This window comes from Triticum dicoccoides, chromosome 5A (genome assembly GCF_002162155.2).
Source record: "Triticum dicoccoides isolate Atlit2015 ecotype Zavitan chromosome 5A, WEW_v2.0, whole genome shotgun sequence".
In the NCBI taxonomy this organism is placed as follows: domain Eukaryota; kingdom Viridiplantae; phylum Streptophyta; class Magnoliopsida; order Poales; family Poaceae; genus Triticum; species Triticum dicoccoides.
In genome coordinates this window covers 120409917-120428362 of record NC_041388.1, presented here as the reverse complement: position 1 = coordinate 120428362, position 18446 = coordinate 120409917, and positions in this window count along the sequence as shown.

Sequence of the window (18446 nt, the reverse complement as noted above, 5' to 3'; positions counted from 1 at the left end):
CCGGGTTCAGTTAACAGCCATCGATCGATCGCTCGGGTTCAGTAACGCGTAGCCTAAAGTGCAATCGCTCGGGTTCAGTTAGAGCCCAACACCTTGCTCATGTTCAGTTAGAGCCAATGCCTCGCACACACACGTGTACGTGTATGAGAGAAATGCGCATCGCTCGGCCCCCGACCTCCCACCGTAATCGGGAACTCCCCGAAATTTTCCTCGCCCTCGCTTCTACCATGGTTTTTTCCGTCATGGTCGGCCCAAAGAATGTCATGCAGCTACGTCTTCGGCCCGCCCAGGACGAAAAGCCCATTTTCTGTCATGGTTTTTTGTCATAGAAGTAGGAGCCCACCACATCTATGATGATATCGGGTTTTGTCACAATTATCGTCATAGAAGTGTCATATGTATGACAAAAAAATTTCGTTCAGCCCAAAATGTCACGGATGTGTCTTTTTTTTGTAGTGTACTCAAGTGGAGGTTAAGAATACTGAGGCGGCCACAAATAACTCAACTAAAGCCAATGACATCGTCATGGCTGAAGCTAATGTGGCGCCTGAAGCTAATGAGGTACCAGAAGTTCCTGAACCTGAAGCAAATGCTGCACCTGATGCAAATCTGCAGCCTGAAGTCAATACCACTGCCACTGCTCCTGTACCGCCTCCAAGGCCACACACCATCGAGCAAGCATTTGATCGTGGTCAGCTGGTTACTATCAGATGGCCCATTCTAGTTCCTCCATCTGTTGCTGGTCCGCAATTTGATTATCATGTAGAGCACATGCCTCAGGTCCAGAAGCCTAAGCCAAGACTGCCAAGGTTCCCAGGTACCGCAACTTCACCAGGATCCTTTAATGTCAATGGCTTCAAGGCACACAACACATTCTTTGACAGTGCCAAGAACCCCTACACAAGGCCAAGAATTTCATCAGATCGATTCTAGAGTTATCAGCAGCGGAGTTACTATTCCTGCATCTTATACAATCAGGGGCACATTTTCCCTCATATGCGTCTAGATAGCGAAGCCATGGCTGGCCTGCCTTGCCTAGAAGAAGCCCTTGACTGCTTCAAAGATGCTGGTATTCTCCCATTTGTGACTGCAAAAGAACATTGGAATGAAGAAATTCTGCTTCAATTCTGTGCTACCCTCCACATTCGTGGCTACAACAGGGATCCAAAGACATGGATCCTTGAGTGGATGATGGGCGATGTACATCATGAAGCTAAAGCCCCAGACATCATTGATCTTACAGCCCTGCCCACTCCCGGCGAACATTATGAACCAGGTTGTCAACTACACCAGAATGCTTTGGAGAGCATATTCCAGAAGTCAGAGCCTAATTTGAGCCAAATGCTGAGCATGAGGAAGCTTCTGCCACGCGACGCTGAATACCCAACGGAATTCTTTGTTGAAGACCTAGAGTATCTGCCCCGCACCATTTATCACATCATCAGGCGAACTCTATGGCCTGTCAAAGGACATTCCTCTACAGCGAAGCTTGAAGGAGCAATGAAGACCTTGGTTTTCTATATCTTCAATGGCATCAACTTCAATGCTCAAGACTTTTTCATTAGGCAGTTGGCTGCAACTGGCTCCGACATTTTTGGTCTGAAATTCTATGCTCCATGGGTAATGCGCCTTATAAAGCTTCACTCTGCAATCACCTATCAGCCTTCTGCACACAATCATCTCATATTCTTGCCAGAGGTTGATCTGTCTGTTGAAGCCATCTACCCAGAGCCTGCCAAAGAGCATGTTACTCTTCACAATGCTGATCACCAAAGCTTCTCCCAGCCCATTGAAGGAGTTCAGGATGTTTCTCGTGTTTATCCCTTGGCTGGCAATACACGTGCCCCTCGCACTCAAACTGAAGCCACTGAAAGCACCATTGCCCAAAGGCCTCGGAAGCGATCTTGTGTTCTCAATGACCGAGAGCTTCTCATCGCTCTACATCAGAAACAGGACAAGCATCATGACTGGCTTAAGCGTCAAATGCAAAGCCTCTTGGTGGATCTCAATCGCATTCGCAACCTTGCCACCAAGAATGCCTTTGTTACACATGAAACATGTCGCCGATCGTGGAAGAGTCTGACTCTGCTGAGCTCTGAAGATGATCTTCACCAGGATGGCTTCGCTGAGAGATTAAAGTTTGATTCAACTCCTCCCCGGAACGCTCACTTGCATCGGACTCCCTCACTCGAAGACTCTGACTATTCTTTGCCAGCTACAACTGTTAATGCCAGAGTCATTGATGACCAAGATGATGCTACCTCACCACCTCCAACTTCGGCCCGTATCTACACTGCACCAAGTTCGTCTGCACCACCAAACCTCAACGACGACCCTGCTGCTTCGCCTACTCCTCATGGGAACGAGTAGCAAGCTCTATGTATTCAAACCTTTTTGGTCATTACTGACAAAAAGGGGAGAAGCATATGAGTTGATAATCTTCAAGCGGGTCCATATGGGTGGTTGCTATACTTTTGCTACATTTGCCAAGTACTTACAACTCTCGCTTTTGATACATTTGGTTCTTTTGAGTTGTAACACTTAAAATTGATGGTCGTTCGCTACCTTTTCGTCAACTATGTGATGCGATGATAAATTCCGCATATGCGACGATAAATTCCACACGAAGTCATTTTGCAGACGTCCATTTTTCATTATGCATGTCACTATCTTCGTTATATCCCTTCATGCATGATGAATTGTCTTCATAAGTAGACGAGGAGCTCCGCAAGTACAACCTGCCATGTGCATTTGCATTCAAAAGCAAAATACTTATATGCACATCTTTAGGGGGAGCCTTTTGTGATGCCCCAAGACCGGAGCTTCAGATGCCTTCCTTTTATCTCGTTGCCGTTGTGTGTTTGATCTGTTTGTTGCCATGTTCTGATGAGTGTCATTGTCATATTTTGCTTCTTGCGTCATGTTCATCATTTGGTTATATTGCATTGCCATGCCCATCGTTGTCATGTTGCATTTGTGCCTCTTGTATTTTTTTTGCATTCTCATAATCATTATGTGCATTGTCATATTCATGCATGTCAATTTGTTGGATGCTCCATGTATGACCATGCATCATCACCTCCTCCTTCCTCCTTCTTTCTTTCATTTTGGCAAGTGACCTTTTCCCCTCCTCGAGTAATGCTCGTTCTTTTCCTATTAACCATACACCTTTCCTTTAACCTCTCTGTCAAATTTCAGATCCTTTGGAGTTGTTTTGGTTAGGTTCAAAAATGCCTCAAGTTTGAATCATATTTAAACTTGTTTTATTTTTCTACCTCTAAAAATATCCAAGACAATTTTATCAAATAGAGTATAGTTTCAGGAGATTGAGGATATTTTTATATCTGAAAGACTCCTCTTCTAGCCCCCTGGCCTTTTTCTTTTATTGTAACTGTTTATTTAAATAAACAGAAAGTAATGAAAAAGGAAAAGGTTTTCCTGGGCTGGCCTCCAAGCGCAGCAGCTGCCGCGGCCCATCAGCGCATCCCCAGCCCGCTCACCATCCCCGCAAGCCACTAGTCTGGGCCGACCTCTAAGGCCTAGCCGGGGTCCGCTGTACCCCTAGCTCGCAGCCTCACCAACTCCCTCGCATCTTCCCCTCGCGTCGTCAGAGCCCCCACGTCCGAACCCCATCTCCTCGATCCCCATCTCCCTCGCGCAGCAACCTCCCAATCCCATTGCCCCTCTCCCTCGACCCCCTCCTGCTTCCCTCTGTCGCACCGTCCCTCAAGCTCCTGCAAGCCCGCAACCTCCGCTACCCCGCGAGCACCTCCTCTGCCGCTGCTCAAGTCCGACAACCCCGCCTCCTGCTTCACCTCGCCCTCGCTGCTTGCCTACGGGCCATGCGGCCTGAGGCCGGCGACCAGCGCCGCCGCACCCGATCCTCATCATCGCCAGCGCGCTCCCGTTGCCCGGTCGTCGAACCTCGCCACATCCGGCCGTCTCCGGTGCCGCACCACCGGAGCTGCTCCTTCCCCGCGACCTCGAGCCCCAAAGCATCACCTCATCACCCTGCTTCGTCCGGCCGCCGCGTCGCCATGCTCCAACACCGCTTCGAGCTCGTCTTCCTAGACCTCCATGCCATCCCGGAGTCTCTCGCCGCCATGCCGAGTCCTGCTGCTGCTGTTGCTTCGCTGTAGAGCTCCGCCGCATCAAGTACCCTTGCTTTTGAGCGACAGGACGGGGTCCCGTGCCTGCGCTGACTTCCCTGTCGCAAGCCTCCATGCGGCTTTGTCGTTCTCCCGAGGTCCTTGTGCTACTTCTTTTCAGACCATCAAGACCGGCAAGGTCAACTACAGCGATACCACGTACCACGACACACGGATGCCCGAACGAGTACCACGACAGACCGCCCAGTACCCCTTCGAATCCTTCAAGACCGTCAAGTGAATGACTACCATCGCTCCAAGATCCGAACGGCTACGACGACATGAACATCTACGGAACGTTTACGACTACACGATGAACCGCCAAGGCCGGCCACAACCCTTCTACCACTACTATCGCCAAGTACCACGACGACCGAAGCATAGTACCTCTACGTTTGCCATGTACAACTACACCAAGTCCGGACCGTCAAGTGTCTTGAGAACGTCTGTACCTCTCCTGTCGCCGAGAACCGAAAATATCACTACGTCCCATCGAACCCGTCTGCCTCGAAACACTCGCTTTGAAGGTATAACCGCCAAGAACGACCGCCCGTGAACGAATGCATGTGTGATGTATGAGATGCTCGATCTTGCGCCGTGCCCGAATTGTCGATGCACGTTGCCCCTCTTTTGCCTTGTCACCGTCGTCGACTCATGGGACACCCGGTATCCGGGAGTGCCCCACCATCTTTTGCACACATCCGCGCACTTCTCCTTTGCATCGGTATCTCAACCGAGTTACCGGAACCGGGACGTTGCAGTGGCACCGTTTTCGTTATCGTTGCCGTGGCACCCCTTTTATTTCCACCACGGTGACAAATGCTTCATAATGCTCTTGTCAACTTTTAATAAAAATTGCATAAAACTTGCACATGTCATCCGCATCATGATAACAACAATTAAAATGTTTAAAATTGTTGTTTGCTTTAAATTGCTAATGCATATGGGGATTTACCGGATTTGTTGTTTGTTATATCCGGCCCCATTTAAACTGTTTAAATAATATAGTTTTGTTATGCTTCACCTCTTGCCATGTTAACCAACATTTAATATTATTGAGTACCTAACCGAGAGTGAACTAAATAAGTCATGTGGTGTTTCGTCAATATGCAACTCGTTGCATATTGAGCTCCACTTAATTTGTAGTATTGTTTGTGCACTTGGCCATGCCATGCTTCATTAAACCGCACATGCATCATACTTGGTTGTGCATCATGCCATGTTCATGTGGTGGTTGTTTATTATGTTGTTTTGCTTGTTTCCGGTGTTGCTTCTTCGGGTTAGTTCCGATAACGTCGCGTTTGTCAGGATCCGTTCGACTACGTCCGTTTGTCTTCTTCATGGACTCGTTCTTCTTCCTTGCGGGATCTCCAGCAAGATGACCATACCCTCAAAATCACTTCTATCTTTGCTCGCTAGTTGCTCGCTCTTTTGCTTTGCCTATGACGCGATACCTACCACATGCTTTATCATGCCTCCCATATTGCCATGTCAAACCTCTAACCCACCTTGTCCTAGCAAACTGTTGTTTGGCTATGTTACCGCTTGCTCAGCCCCTCTTACAGCGTTGTTAGTTGCAGGTGAAGATGGAGTTTGTTCCGTGTTTGGAACATGGATTTTGTTGGGATATCACAATATCTTTTATGTTAATTAATGCATCTATAAACTTGGTAAAGGGTGGAAGGCTCGGCCTTATGCCTGGTGTTTTGTTCCACTCTTGCCGCCCTAGTTTCTGTCATACCGGTGTTATGTTCCTTGATTTTGCGTTCCTTACGTGGTTGGGTTATAATGGGAACCCCTTGACAGTTCGCCTTGAATAAAACTCCTCCAGCAAGACCCAACTTTGGTTTTACCATTTGCCACCTAAGCCTTTTTCCCTTCGGTTCTGTAGACTCAAGGGTCGTCTTTATTTTAAACCCCCCGGGCCAGTGCTCCTCTGAGTGTTGGTCCAACTTGTCAGCCGCTGGTGGCCACCAGGGGCAACTCTGGGCTGGCCTGCCAGAAGTTTGGACAATCCGGTGTGCCCCGAGAACGAGATATGTGCAGCTCCTATCGGGATTTGTCAGCACATTCGGGTGGCTTTGCTGGTCTTGTTTTACCATTGTCGAGATGTCTTGTAACCGGGATTCCGAGTCTGATCGGGTCTTTCAGGGAGAAGGAATATCCTTCGTTGACTGTGAGAGTTTGTGATGGGCTAAGTTGGGACACCCCTGCAGGGATTTGATCTTTCGAAAGCCGTGCCCGTGGTTATGGGCAGATGGGAATTCTTAATGTCCGATTGTAGTGAACTTGAAACTTATCTTAATTAAAATGCATCAACCGCGTGTGTAGCCGTGATGGTCTCTTTCCGGCGGTGTCCAGGAATTGAACACGATGTTGGAGTAATGCTTGAACGTAAGTAGTCTAGGATCACTTCTTGATCATAGATTCTCGAACGTGCTTTGCCTTCTCTTCTCGCTCTCATTTGCGTAAGTTAGCCACCATATATGCTAGTGCTCGCTGCAGCTCCACCTCATACCTTTTCCCTACCTATAAGCTTAAATAGTCTTTATCGCGAGGGTGCCGATCATACCGTGCAGGTGACGCAGCCGAGCTCAAGTGGGAGCTCGATGAAGATCGTGCTCGTTGGATTGTTTTCATTTCCTTTCGATCAGTAGTGGAGCCCGGTTGGGGCGATCGGGGATCTGTAGCATTAGGGGTAGTCTTCTTTTATTTCGGTTCCGTAGTCGGACCTTGATTGTATCTGGATGATGTAATGCTTTATTCATGTATTGTGTGAAGTGGCGATTGTAAGCCAACTATGTATCCCTTTCCTTATTCATTACATGGGTTGTGTGAAGATTACCTCTCTTGCGACATTGCCTTCAATGCGGTTATGCCTCTAAGTCGTGCTCCGACACATGGGAGATATAGCCGCATCGAGGGTGTTACACCTTTCTGCTACTTACGAAGACAATACCTCAATCCTTCACAATTTCACATACTTTTATCCCCATTGAAAACTTCAACCAGTTTGTCATCAATCACCAAAAAGGGGGAGATTGTAAGTGCATCTAGTGCCACCCCTAGTTGGTTTTGGAGTATTGACGACAAACCTGGTTGAGGGACTAATGTGTTTGTGAGAATTGTAGGATAACACAGGTAGTAGTCCCTCATTGATTCGGTTTACCTACCAGAGATGAGCCCTAAAAATGTGTGAAGACATTGAAGATAATGGTGGTATGTGAATATATTCACATTGAAGACTATGACATGAGAAGACATCGCATGAAGACTTTGGAGCGGGAAGACAGAGTTGTTTCGTAGTTTCATTTTCTTCTTTGTTGAGTCATAGGAACCACCGTACTGTTAAGTGGGGTCCAAGTGAACATAGTCAGAATGACTAAAGTGATGCTCAACCAAATCCTAAGTCTTCGAGCGAATACAATGAGAGCAAATATCCAGAGCTGGATAAGTCAGCTTTACTTGTAGCCCAAGTTAAGCTGCCGCGTGTGTTTGAAATCTGACCGTTGGAACATGTGTCAGTTCCTTAGTGACCTATGGTCATTTCGGACAAATCAGGTCAGGTTGCCTAGTGGCTATAAATAGCCCACCCCCTACACCATAAATTGGTGGCTGCTCAGAGTTAGTGCACGGCTTTTTTCGTTTGAGAGCAACCCACCTCCGAAGCATTTGAGAGAGAAATCCTTGCGAGGACAAATCCCTAAACACCTAGAGCTAAAGAGTGTTAGGCATCATTGGAGTCTTCCTGTCTGTGTGATCTGAAGACTTGTTACACTTGAGGACTGTGAATCCTCCAGTCGGTTAGGCATCGTGTTCTGAGCATCCAAGAGTCATTGTGGATCGCCGGTGAACGAAGTCTGTGAAGGTTTGGAAGTCTACCTTGAAGACTTACCTGAGTGATTGGGTGAGGACTGTGTGTCCTTAGCTCAAGGGGAATAAGGTGAAGACACGGTCTTTTGAGTTAAATCTCAGCCTTCCTAACTAGACGTACAGTTGTCACAGCAACTGGAACTGGTCCAAAAAATCATTGTCTTCAATAAGCAACTGGTTCTATCCATCCCTTCTCTTTATTTACAGATGGTCCTTGTGAAGTCATTGCCTGCTTGCATTATCTGTTTGTCTTCACTGTGTGACTGATTGTTCTGATTGGCTTCATACTGTCTTCCATCCTGATCCATACCGCCTAGCTACTATTAGTCTTCGTGCTTTCACTTCATTGAATACTTGACTATGGCTTGCCTAGTGTAGTCTACCTTCCGCTGCATGTTTATAGGTTGATTTCTATCGTTTGCCTTCGAAACATCCATGTTTTGAAGACTTTCATAAAAATCTCCTATTCACCCCCCTCTAGTCGATAACTAGCACTTTCACTTAGAATAGTGATTTACTTTATTATACTAACGGATCTTACCGAGCTTTCTGTTGAGTTTTGTGTGGATGAAGTGTTCGAAGATCGAGAATGTCTCGATATGAGGAGAAGGAGGAGAGGCAAGAGCTCAAGCTTGGAGATGACCAAGGCACCCCAAGTAAATATTCAAGGAGACTCAAGCGTCTAAGCTTGGGTATGCCCCAAAGGCATCCCATCTTTCTTCAACAAATATCGGTATGTTTTCGGGTTCATTTCGTTCATGCAATATATGCAAATCTTGGAGCGTCTTTTGCAATTAGTTTTAAATTTTCTTTTATGCACCATGCTGGTATGAGATAGTCCTTGGTTGATTTATAGAATTCTCATTGCACTTCACTTATATCTTTTGAGTATGGCTTTATAGAATGCTTCATGTGCTTCACTTATATCATTTGAAGTTTGGATTGCCTGTTTCCCTACACATAGAAAACCGCCATTTTTAGTATGCTCTTTTGCTTCACTTATATTTGTTAGAGCGTGGGCATATCTTTTGTAGAAAGACTTAAACTCTCTTGATTCACTTATATCTATTTAGAGAGATGACAGGAACTGGTCATTCACATGGTTAGTCATAAAATCCTACATAAAACTTGTAGATCACTGAATATGATATGTTTGATTCCTTGCAGTAGTTTTGCGATATAAAGATGGTGATATTAGAGTCATGCTAGTGGGTAGTTGTGGATTGTAGAAATACTTGTTGTCGGTGTCAAAACTGGCGGATCTCGGGTAGGGGGTCCCGAACTGTGTGTCTAAGGCGGATGGTAACAGGAGGCAGGGGACACGATGTTTTACCCAGGTTCGCGCCCTCTTGATGGAGGTAAAACCCTATGTCCTGCTTGATTATTCTTGATAATATTAGTAGTACAAGAGTAGATCTACCACGAGATCAGAGAGGCTAAACCCTAGAAGCTAGCCTATGGTATGATTGTATGTATATCTATCGACTAGCCTGGCCTCGGTTTATATAATGCACCAGAGGCCTAGGATAACAAGAGTCCTAGCCGAATACGCCGGTGGGGAGAAGACCTTGTCTTGATCGCCAAGTCTTGTGGAATCTTCCTTGTATGCGGTAGCTGTTCGAACTGGCCCATGAGTATACGGCCATGGGGGTGCTCGGCCCAATCTAACGGATCGGGAGATGACGTGGTGAGTACCCCCTAGTCCAGGACACCGTCAGTAGCCCCATGAACCGGTCTTCAAGTTAGGGACGCTTCTCGATTCTTCTGAACTGTTCTTCATCTTCGGTCGTCGGTCTTGAAAACTGGTTCAACAAATCTTCTCATCTTCGATCTTGAGGATCGCCAAAGTGAATCCAAAGAGTTTATATGTCGGGTATCCGAGGAGCCCCCTTAAGTTTCCGGCCTTTATCAATGCCTTATTATTTTTATGCCACACCTCGGGTTTGAAGTTGTTCACGGGAGGCAGTGTCCTCTTGCGTCCGAGCTCTAACGCCGGACTGCATTTGAGGTATCTTTTGCGGCCGAGCACCAATGCCGGACCGCTTTCTGAGCTCCAACGCCGGAATGTATCCGAGCTCCAACACCGGACTATGTCCAAACTCCAACGCTGGACTGTATCCGGGCTCCAACGCCGGAATATATCCGAGGTGTCATATCACCTTGGTTCAAAAAAGTTGAAGGAGTTTAGCCGAGCTTAATGCTGGAAATGCCCTCTATGGAGCCAGCCACTAGCGCCTGAGATTTATGCTGGAATGCTTCTGAGGTGGTGCACCACCCCGACTGTGGGCCGATTTTTTGCCAATATTTTTGATTGGTGCAATTTATTCTCTGCCGAGATATATAGCCAGTAGCCCTCAAGGTGTGTATCGGTTTAAAACCCGAGATGCACTTGAAGGATGACGTAAGACCACTGATCCCAGTAGCCGCTGAGACTCAGGTTGATTTGCAAAATTGGCCTGAGGATCAAGTCCTAGCTCGGCAAAATACTTCAGGACACAAAAAGCGGCGTGCTCAGTCCTCGAGACTCAGGTTGGGTGCGGCCGACCAACCTGAGGATCAAAATCTCCTCAGCAACTGTATTGCACTTAAAATTTTCTGCATTGAACAGGCAATGCAGTAGCCCCCGAGACACTGGTCGGGTGGCAACACTAGATCAGAGGATCGATGTGCCCCTTTAATATGTTTAAATAATAAGCCCGAAGTCCAGTAGCCCCCGAGCCTTAATGCAGGCACGGGTGGCCGAATTAAGGATCGATATCCATAGTAAAATCACAAATTATGTGTAATGACTCTATGTATCCAAGTACTTTACATCATTAATGCTCGGATCCGCATTGTACAAAACTTTGTTGACCGACCATCGGCTTCCACCTCCTCGGCTAGTAGCCGAGGAGTGTTTGTCCTACTTTATAAAGCCTTTATGAGGGCAAAGATTTACGACAAACAAGGCAATCTGGCCATACGGTTTTATAAACAAAGGTACGCAGAGAGATATGTTATATTACTGCTTAACATAAGAAATGTCTTCCAAAGAAAATAGTCCCGCTATCGGTTCCTTTCTTTGGGTTGTCATGCTAAGCATGATCATGAAACCTCAGCTCTAATGTAAGAGCAAAATATCGAAGATTTAGTTTGGGAGGCCAGTTAATAGCCCCCGGTAGTGCTCAGCGACAGTCGAGGTCAAGCCGTAAACACTTCAGCCATTGTTATGAATGGCCCGTCATTTAACACAGTCATCAGATCGCTGACCAGTTTACGCTTATTGTGACAGTCAGTTTTCGGCTTTCTCCACTGAGGTGCTTAACCATGTGAGCTGGAAGCACAATCACAGTGGTTCTCCCTTTGCACACCTAGCCGAACAAAGCGGAACGTAGGAGGCAAGTGCAGGAGCCGGGCAACCCAACTATTGACCGAAGACACAATTCGAAACCGATGCATATATAGCAATATCCGAGAATGTTTTTGCCGAATCTCTAAAGGTGTCCGGTGCTACACTGCGAGACTTGTGCTGAAAACACACAAATAGTTTAAAAGTGCAAAAAGCTTGGAAAACCAAAAAACGTCAGTAAAAACATAACGTCTGAACAAGATCAAGTGTTTGGTGCCAATCCGAAAATTGGAAGAGAAAGAAAAAAATTCTGCTTCTGTCGTGTTTTGACAATGACCAAGAAGAAAACAGATTTACAGCTCATATATAAATTTTAAGAGCCCCCAAGTGACTTGGGTAAGAATTTTATGTATAATGATTGTATGTACCGAAGTACTAATATCATATCTTTGTTCACCCGAACTTTAAACGCGTCTTAACCGACCGTCGGCTTGTCCTTCTTCGGCCAAGGGCCGAAAGTGTCATGTACTCCGCCTGTCGAGAGTATCGATGGTGTTTCCGATGACCAGGCAATCAGGCCATAGGGCTGTAACAGACAAAGTGCGCTTAGAGAACTTATGCTATATTACTAACGAAGTGCAAGAAGCATCTTCGAAGAAAATAGTACCCCCACTGATACCTTTCTTCGGTGCTCATTATTACTATGAGACTTGTGCAATAGATTTTTTGTACTCATGAGTTCCGTTGTGTGCCGACCATGATTGAAAACAATAAGAGCGCTAGCTTTCGGCTTCACCCAGTCTGAGGTCAGAGCTCAGATGACCCGGTCGTGACAATCGCAGAGGTGCTCCCTTTATTCCCTAGCCGAACAATCGGGAACGTAGGGGTAAGCACAGGAGCCAGGCAACCCAGCTTGCAAATCGCTTAGGTCAATATGGTGCATATTGTGGCGTAATACACGAACAAGGAACGAAGCCGTACAAGTATAATCATATGCAAGAGGAAAGAGCTTCATGAAGGAAGCCCCCAAGTAAACGGGGTATTTGAATTTGTGTGTCACAAACAAAGTTTTGACAAGGAGATTCTTTACAAGCAACTTTTTTTCAAAAAGGTATAATGCTTGGTCAAACCGAACACAAGTTAAGAATTTAAAACTTTGAGCATGAAGGCAACTTAGCTGGTTAATGTGTTCGGTATTGATGATGTGGTCCAAGCTTGATGCGGGACAAGGTTCCATCCCCCAAGCCGGTTTCGAGGTGGCGGAGCAAAGAGCTCGACACTCCGAAGTGGTGACATAGCACGGTCAATGCAGGCCGGCAGAGTGATGCCAAAGTCCCCGACATGGAGTAATGAAGTGCTGAAGAAGCCCCCCGTCTAGCCGAGGTGATGTGGTATGTCAGTACGCCGAGTTGATGATACTGCCCAACCCGGATCATTTTCCCGTGCACAAAAAATAGTGCAAGCTAGAGATAATAATAATAATTAAAAAATGTTGCATAACAAATAATTTATGCAAAGTGAGTAATAAAAGAAATATGGCCTGGCGCTGAAGTCAATGTCGATGCAGGGCGTCGGCGTGATGCGGTAAAGGTGTGGCAAAGCCTGAATTCACAGGTCGGTCCGAGTTCTGGATGCGGCGTTCGCCGGACCATGTACGGAAACTGACCGAACCACCATGCGACCGTTATTAATGCGGCCACCATTTGATAGACCTGTGTACATATGATGGACAAACCAGAGTAATAATTCCTTGGGAAAAATGAACCCAAACAAGCAAAAAATACTAGGATTAATAGCACCTGGTTTATTTGTTGTAGCAATCCGAAGAAAGGTGATTCCCAAAATTGGGACTCGATCCGCACACCCATTGCCTGATGGGCGATAAAGCGATGGCCTGGTGATGCTGGCAGAGGTTGACTTGCCGAGGCGAAGCCCTCAGTCCAGCTAACATGACGAAGCTGGTCGGCTGGTGACGCCAAAGTCATCGAAGTATGTTGATGAAGAGATGATGAAGCCCCTGGTCTAGCCGAGGTGTTGGAGCGGCTCATCGAAGAGATGCCGGAGTCTATCTGTCAGCCGATGTGTCGAAACAGGTCGGCGTGTTTGATGATGATTTGAAGAAGAGGTAGCATGGTGATGCCGACACAGGTCAAGACTTGTGACGTGATCGACGCTGCTTGATGCAGCTACCGCATGGCGATGCCGGTGTGCCCGCTCCGTGTAGTCCGTGGGGCAGCAACGTTGACGATGATTTATCCTTCGCGATGCCGAACTCTTGTTCGGCTTGCCGAGATGATGATCGAAGTAGTTGAGCTCGGCTCAATAAAGCGGCGACGTGTCTAGCGCAGGTCGACAACCGTGGAGCTATACTGCCGGACTAGTTTGAAACCAGCGTGATGGTGAAGATTACCTCAGAGGAGGCTTAAAATTTTATGGGTACGTGTTTAAAAACAACGCACAATAACATCGAAGAAAATTCCTGAAAAAAGGTTGTCCAATATCACGATCATAAAGAAACATGAATTCTGGCCGGATCCGTATTCGCGCAAAAAACAGATCTGAAAATTGGTCCACTCATCGGAAGGTTCCCCGAATTTGAACCGTCTGATCGAGCTGAAATTTGGAGGGGTGGTAGATATGGGAATTCCGCAGTGGATGAACGGTTGGATCTTTTAAAGGACTTCTGAGCTAGGCTCTGGAGACCACGCCCTAAACTCGTCCAGATTCCTGTCCAGATTTGACAGGTCTCCGGTATATCGTAGTTTGTCGGAGATTCCTCCATCGAAACTCGACGAAATTTTCCAGGGTTGTTGTAAACTCACTCCGCACAATTTCACCAAAGCGATCGTTAAAATGACACTTGAGGAGGTGGTGGCGGTGGATACGCGTTCGCTGTCCAGAAAAACAGCACGGGCGCCCGAGGGCAATGTTGACGTTGAGCCCCCGGGCTCCATCGACGTTTCCTCCATGATCTTGATAGAGATCGGAGTTGGTGTTGATGAAGGCCCTCGTTCGAACATGACGATCGGAGGCAGGGCATAGTCCTCGGTCAAGCCAAGGTGACCAGTCGAGCCGGTGACGAAGATGTCGACGTCGTAGTTAATCTGCAGACGAGCCATCGATCCTTTTGTTGATCACACAGCGGAACTCTCAATGAAAGCACCAATGTCGGTGTCAAAACCGGCGGATCTCGGGTAGGGGGTCCCGAACTGTGCGTCTAAGGCGGATGGTAACAGGAGGCAGGGGACACGATGTTTTACCCAGGTTCGGGCCCTCTTGATGGAGGTAAAACCCTACGTCCTGCTTGATTATTCTTGATAATATGAGTAGTACAAGAGTAGATCTACCACGAGATCAGAGAGGCTAAACCCTAGAAGCTAGCCTATGGTATGATTGTATGTATATCTATCGACTAGTCTGGCCTCGGTTTATCTAATGCACCAGAGGCCTAGGATAACAAGAGTCCTAGCCGAATACGCCGGTGGGGGAGAAGACCTTGTCTTGATCGCCAAGTCTTGTGGAATCTTCCTTGTATGCGGCAGCTGTCCGAACTGGCCCATGAGTATACGGCCATGGGGGTCCTCGACCCAATCTAACAGATCGGGAGATGACGTGGTGAGTACCCCCTAGTCCAGGACACCGTCACTTGTGTTGAAGTTTGTGATTCCCGTAGCATGCACGTATGGTGAACCGTTATGTGATGAAGTCGGAGCATGAGGTATTTATTGATTGTCTTCCTTATGAGTGGCGGTCAGGGATGAGCGATGGTCTTTTCCTACCAATCTATCCCCCCTAGGAGCATGCGTGTAGTACTTTGTTTCGATGACTAATAGATTTTTGCAATAAGTATGCGAGTTCTTTATGACTAATGTTGAGTCCATGGATTATACGCACTCTCACCCTTCCATCATTGCTAGCCTCTTCGGTACCGTGCATTTCCCTTTCTCACCTCGAGAGTTGGTGAAAACTTCGTCGGTGCATCCAAACCCCGTGATACGATACGCTCTATCACACATAAGCCTCCTTATATCTTCCTCAAAACAGCCACCATACCTACCTATTATGGCATTTCCATAGCCATTCCGACATATATTGCCATGCAACTTCCATCATCATCATATACATGACTTGAGCATTTATTGTCATATTGCTTTGCATGATCGTAAGATAGCTAGCATGATGTTTTCATGGCTTGTCCGTTCTTTGATGTCATTGCTATGCTAGATCATTGCACATCCCGGTACACCGCCGGAGGCATTCATATAGAGTCATATCTTTGTTCTAGTATCGAGTTGTAAGTAAATAAAAGTGTGATGATCATCATTATTAGAACATTGTCCCATGTGAGGTTATCAAAATAAAAGAGGCCAAAGAAGCCCAAATAAAAAAGAGGCCAAAGAAGCCCACCAAAAAAGAGACAAAAACAAAAAAATAGAGAAAAAGAGAGAAGGGACAATGTTACTATCCTTTTAGCACACTTGTGCTTCAAAGTAGCACCATGTTCTTCATATAGAGAGTCTCATTGAGTTATCACTTTCATATACTAGTGGGAATTTTCATTATAGAACTTGGCTTGTATATTCCGATGATGGGCTTCCTCAAATGCTCGAGGTCTTCATGAGCAAGCAAGTTGGATGCACACCCACTTAGTTTCAGTTTGAGATTTCATATACTTATAGCTCTAGTGCATCAGTTGCATGGCAATCCCTACTCCTCACATTGACATCAATTGATGGGCATCTCCATAGCACGTTGATTAGCCGCGTCGATGTGAGACTTTTTCCTTTTTTGTCTTCTCCACACAAACTCCACCATCATATTCTATTCCACCCATAGTGCTATGTCCATGGCTCACGCTCATGTATTGCGTGAAAGTTGAAAAGGTTGGAGAACGTCAAAAGTATGAAACAATTGATTGGCTTGTCATCGGGGTTGTGCATGATTTGAATATTTTGTGTGGTGAAGATGGAGTATAGCCAGGCCATATGATTTTGTAGGGATAACTTTCTTTGGCCATGTTATTTTGAAAAGATATGATTGCTTTATTAGTATGCTTGAAGTATTGTTGTCTTAATGTCAAATGATAGACTATTGCTTTGAATCACTCGTGTCTTAATAATCATGCCATGATTAGATTACATGATCAAGATTATGCTAGGTAGCATTCCACATTAAAAATTATCTTTTTTATCATTTACCTACTCAAGGACGAGCAGGAATTAAGCTTGGGGATGCTGATATGTCTCCGTCATATCTACAATTTTTTATTGTCCCATACCAATATTCTACAACTTTCATATACTTTTGGCAACTTTTTATACTATTTTTGGGACTAACATATTGATCCAGTGCCCAGTGCCAGTTCCTGTTTGTTGCATGTTTTTTGTTTTGCAGAAAATCCATATCAAACGGAGTCCAAACGGAATAAAAACGGACGGAAAATATTTTTGGAATATTTGTGAAATATGGGAAGAAGAATCAACGCGAGAAGGTGCCCGAGGGGGCCACAAGGCAGGAGGGCGCGCCTGCCCCCCTGGGCACGCCCCTGACCCTCGTGGGCCCCCTGTAAGGCGGTTGCTGCTCTTCTTTGTCCGCAAGAAAGCTCATTTTCGAAAAAAATTGGGCGAAGGTTTCAATCCAATCGGAGTTACATATCTCCGGATATATAAGAAATAGTGAAAGGGCAGAATCCCAGAACGCAGAAACAGAGAGAGACAGATCCAATCTTGGAGGGGCTCTCGCCCCTCTCATGCCATGGAGGCCATGGACCAGAGGGGAAACCCTTCTCCCATCTTGGGAGAAGTTCAAGGAAGTATAAGAAGGAGAGGGGCTCTCTCCCCCTCTCTCCCGGTGGCGCCGGAATGCCGTCGGGGCCATCATCATCACCGCGATCTACACCAACACCTCCATCATCTTCACCAACATCTCCATCACCTTCCCCAATCTATCTACAGCGGTTCACTCCCCCACAAACCGCTGTACCCTCTACTTGAACATGGTGCTTTATGCTTCATATTATTATCCAATGATGTGTTGTCATCCTATGATGTCTGAGTAGATTTTCTTGTCCTATCGGTCATTGGTGAATTACTATGATTGATTTAATTTGCTTGTGGTTATGTTGCTATACTTTGGTGCCCATCATATGAGAGCGCACATGGATCACACCATAGGGTTAGTTGTATGTTGATAGGACTATGTATTGGAGGGCAAGAGTGACAAAAGCTTCAACCTAGCATAGAAATTGATGCATACGGGATTGAGGGGGGACCAATATATCTTAAAGCTATGGTTGGGTTTTAGCTTAATGAACGTTAGTAGTTGCGGATGCTTGCTAATAGTTCCAATCAGAAGTGCATAGAATTCCAAGTCAGGGATGACATGCTAGAAGTGGCCTCTCCCACATGAAACTTGCTATCGGTCTAGTAAAGTAGTCAATTGCTTAGGGACAATTTCGCAACTCCTGCCACCACTTTTCCACACTCGCTATACTAACTTTATTGCTTCTTTATCTAGACAACCCCTACTATTTATTTACGTGATCTTTATTATCTTGCAAACCTATCCAAAAACACCTACAAAGTACTTCTAGTTTCATACTTGTTTTAGGTAAAGCAAACGTCAAGCGTGCGTAGAGTTGTATCGGTGGTCGATAGAACTTGAGGGAATATTTGTTCTACCTTTAGGGTTCGACACTCTTACTTATCGAAAGAGGCTACAATTGATCCCCTATACTTGTGGGTTATCAGCATGGTATAGGCTATGCGATGATATTGGATCTTGGAATTGGAATCATTTGAAATTGGAGTTTCACCAAACAAATTATCCTATGCATCTAGTTTATCGTGATCGGAATTATATATATAATTTTTGGCCTCGTGAGGAGAAAGTATCGCTCTAGCTTGGGGGAGGCTTAAGTCAATGTTATATTCATTCCCCAATCAGGAGCTCTCAAGAGAAATTATTATCCAGAACTTTTATGCTCGGCTTTCTCGTAATGATCAAACCATGCTTGATACTTCTTGTGTTGGATCTTTTATGAAGAAGACTATTGAATTCCAGTGGGATCTTTTGGAAAGAATTAAACACGACTCTGA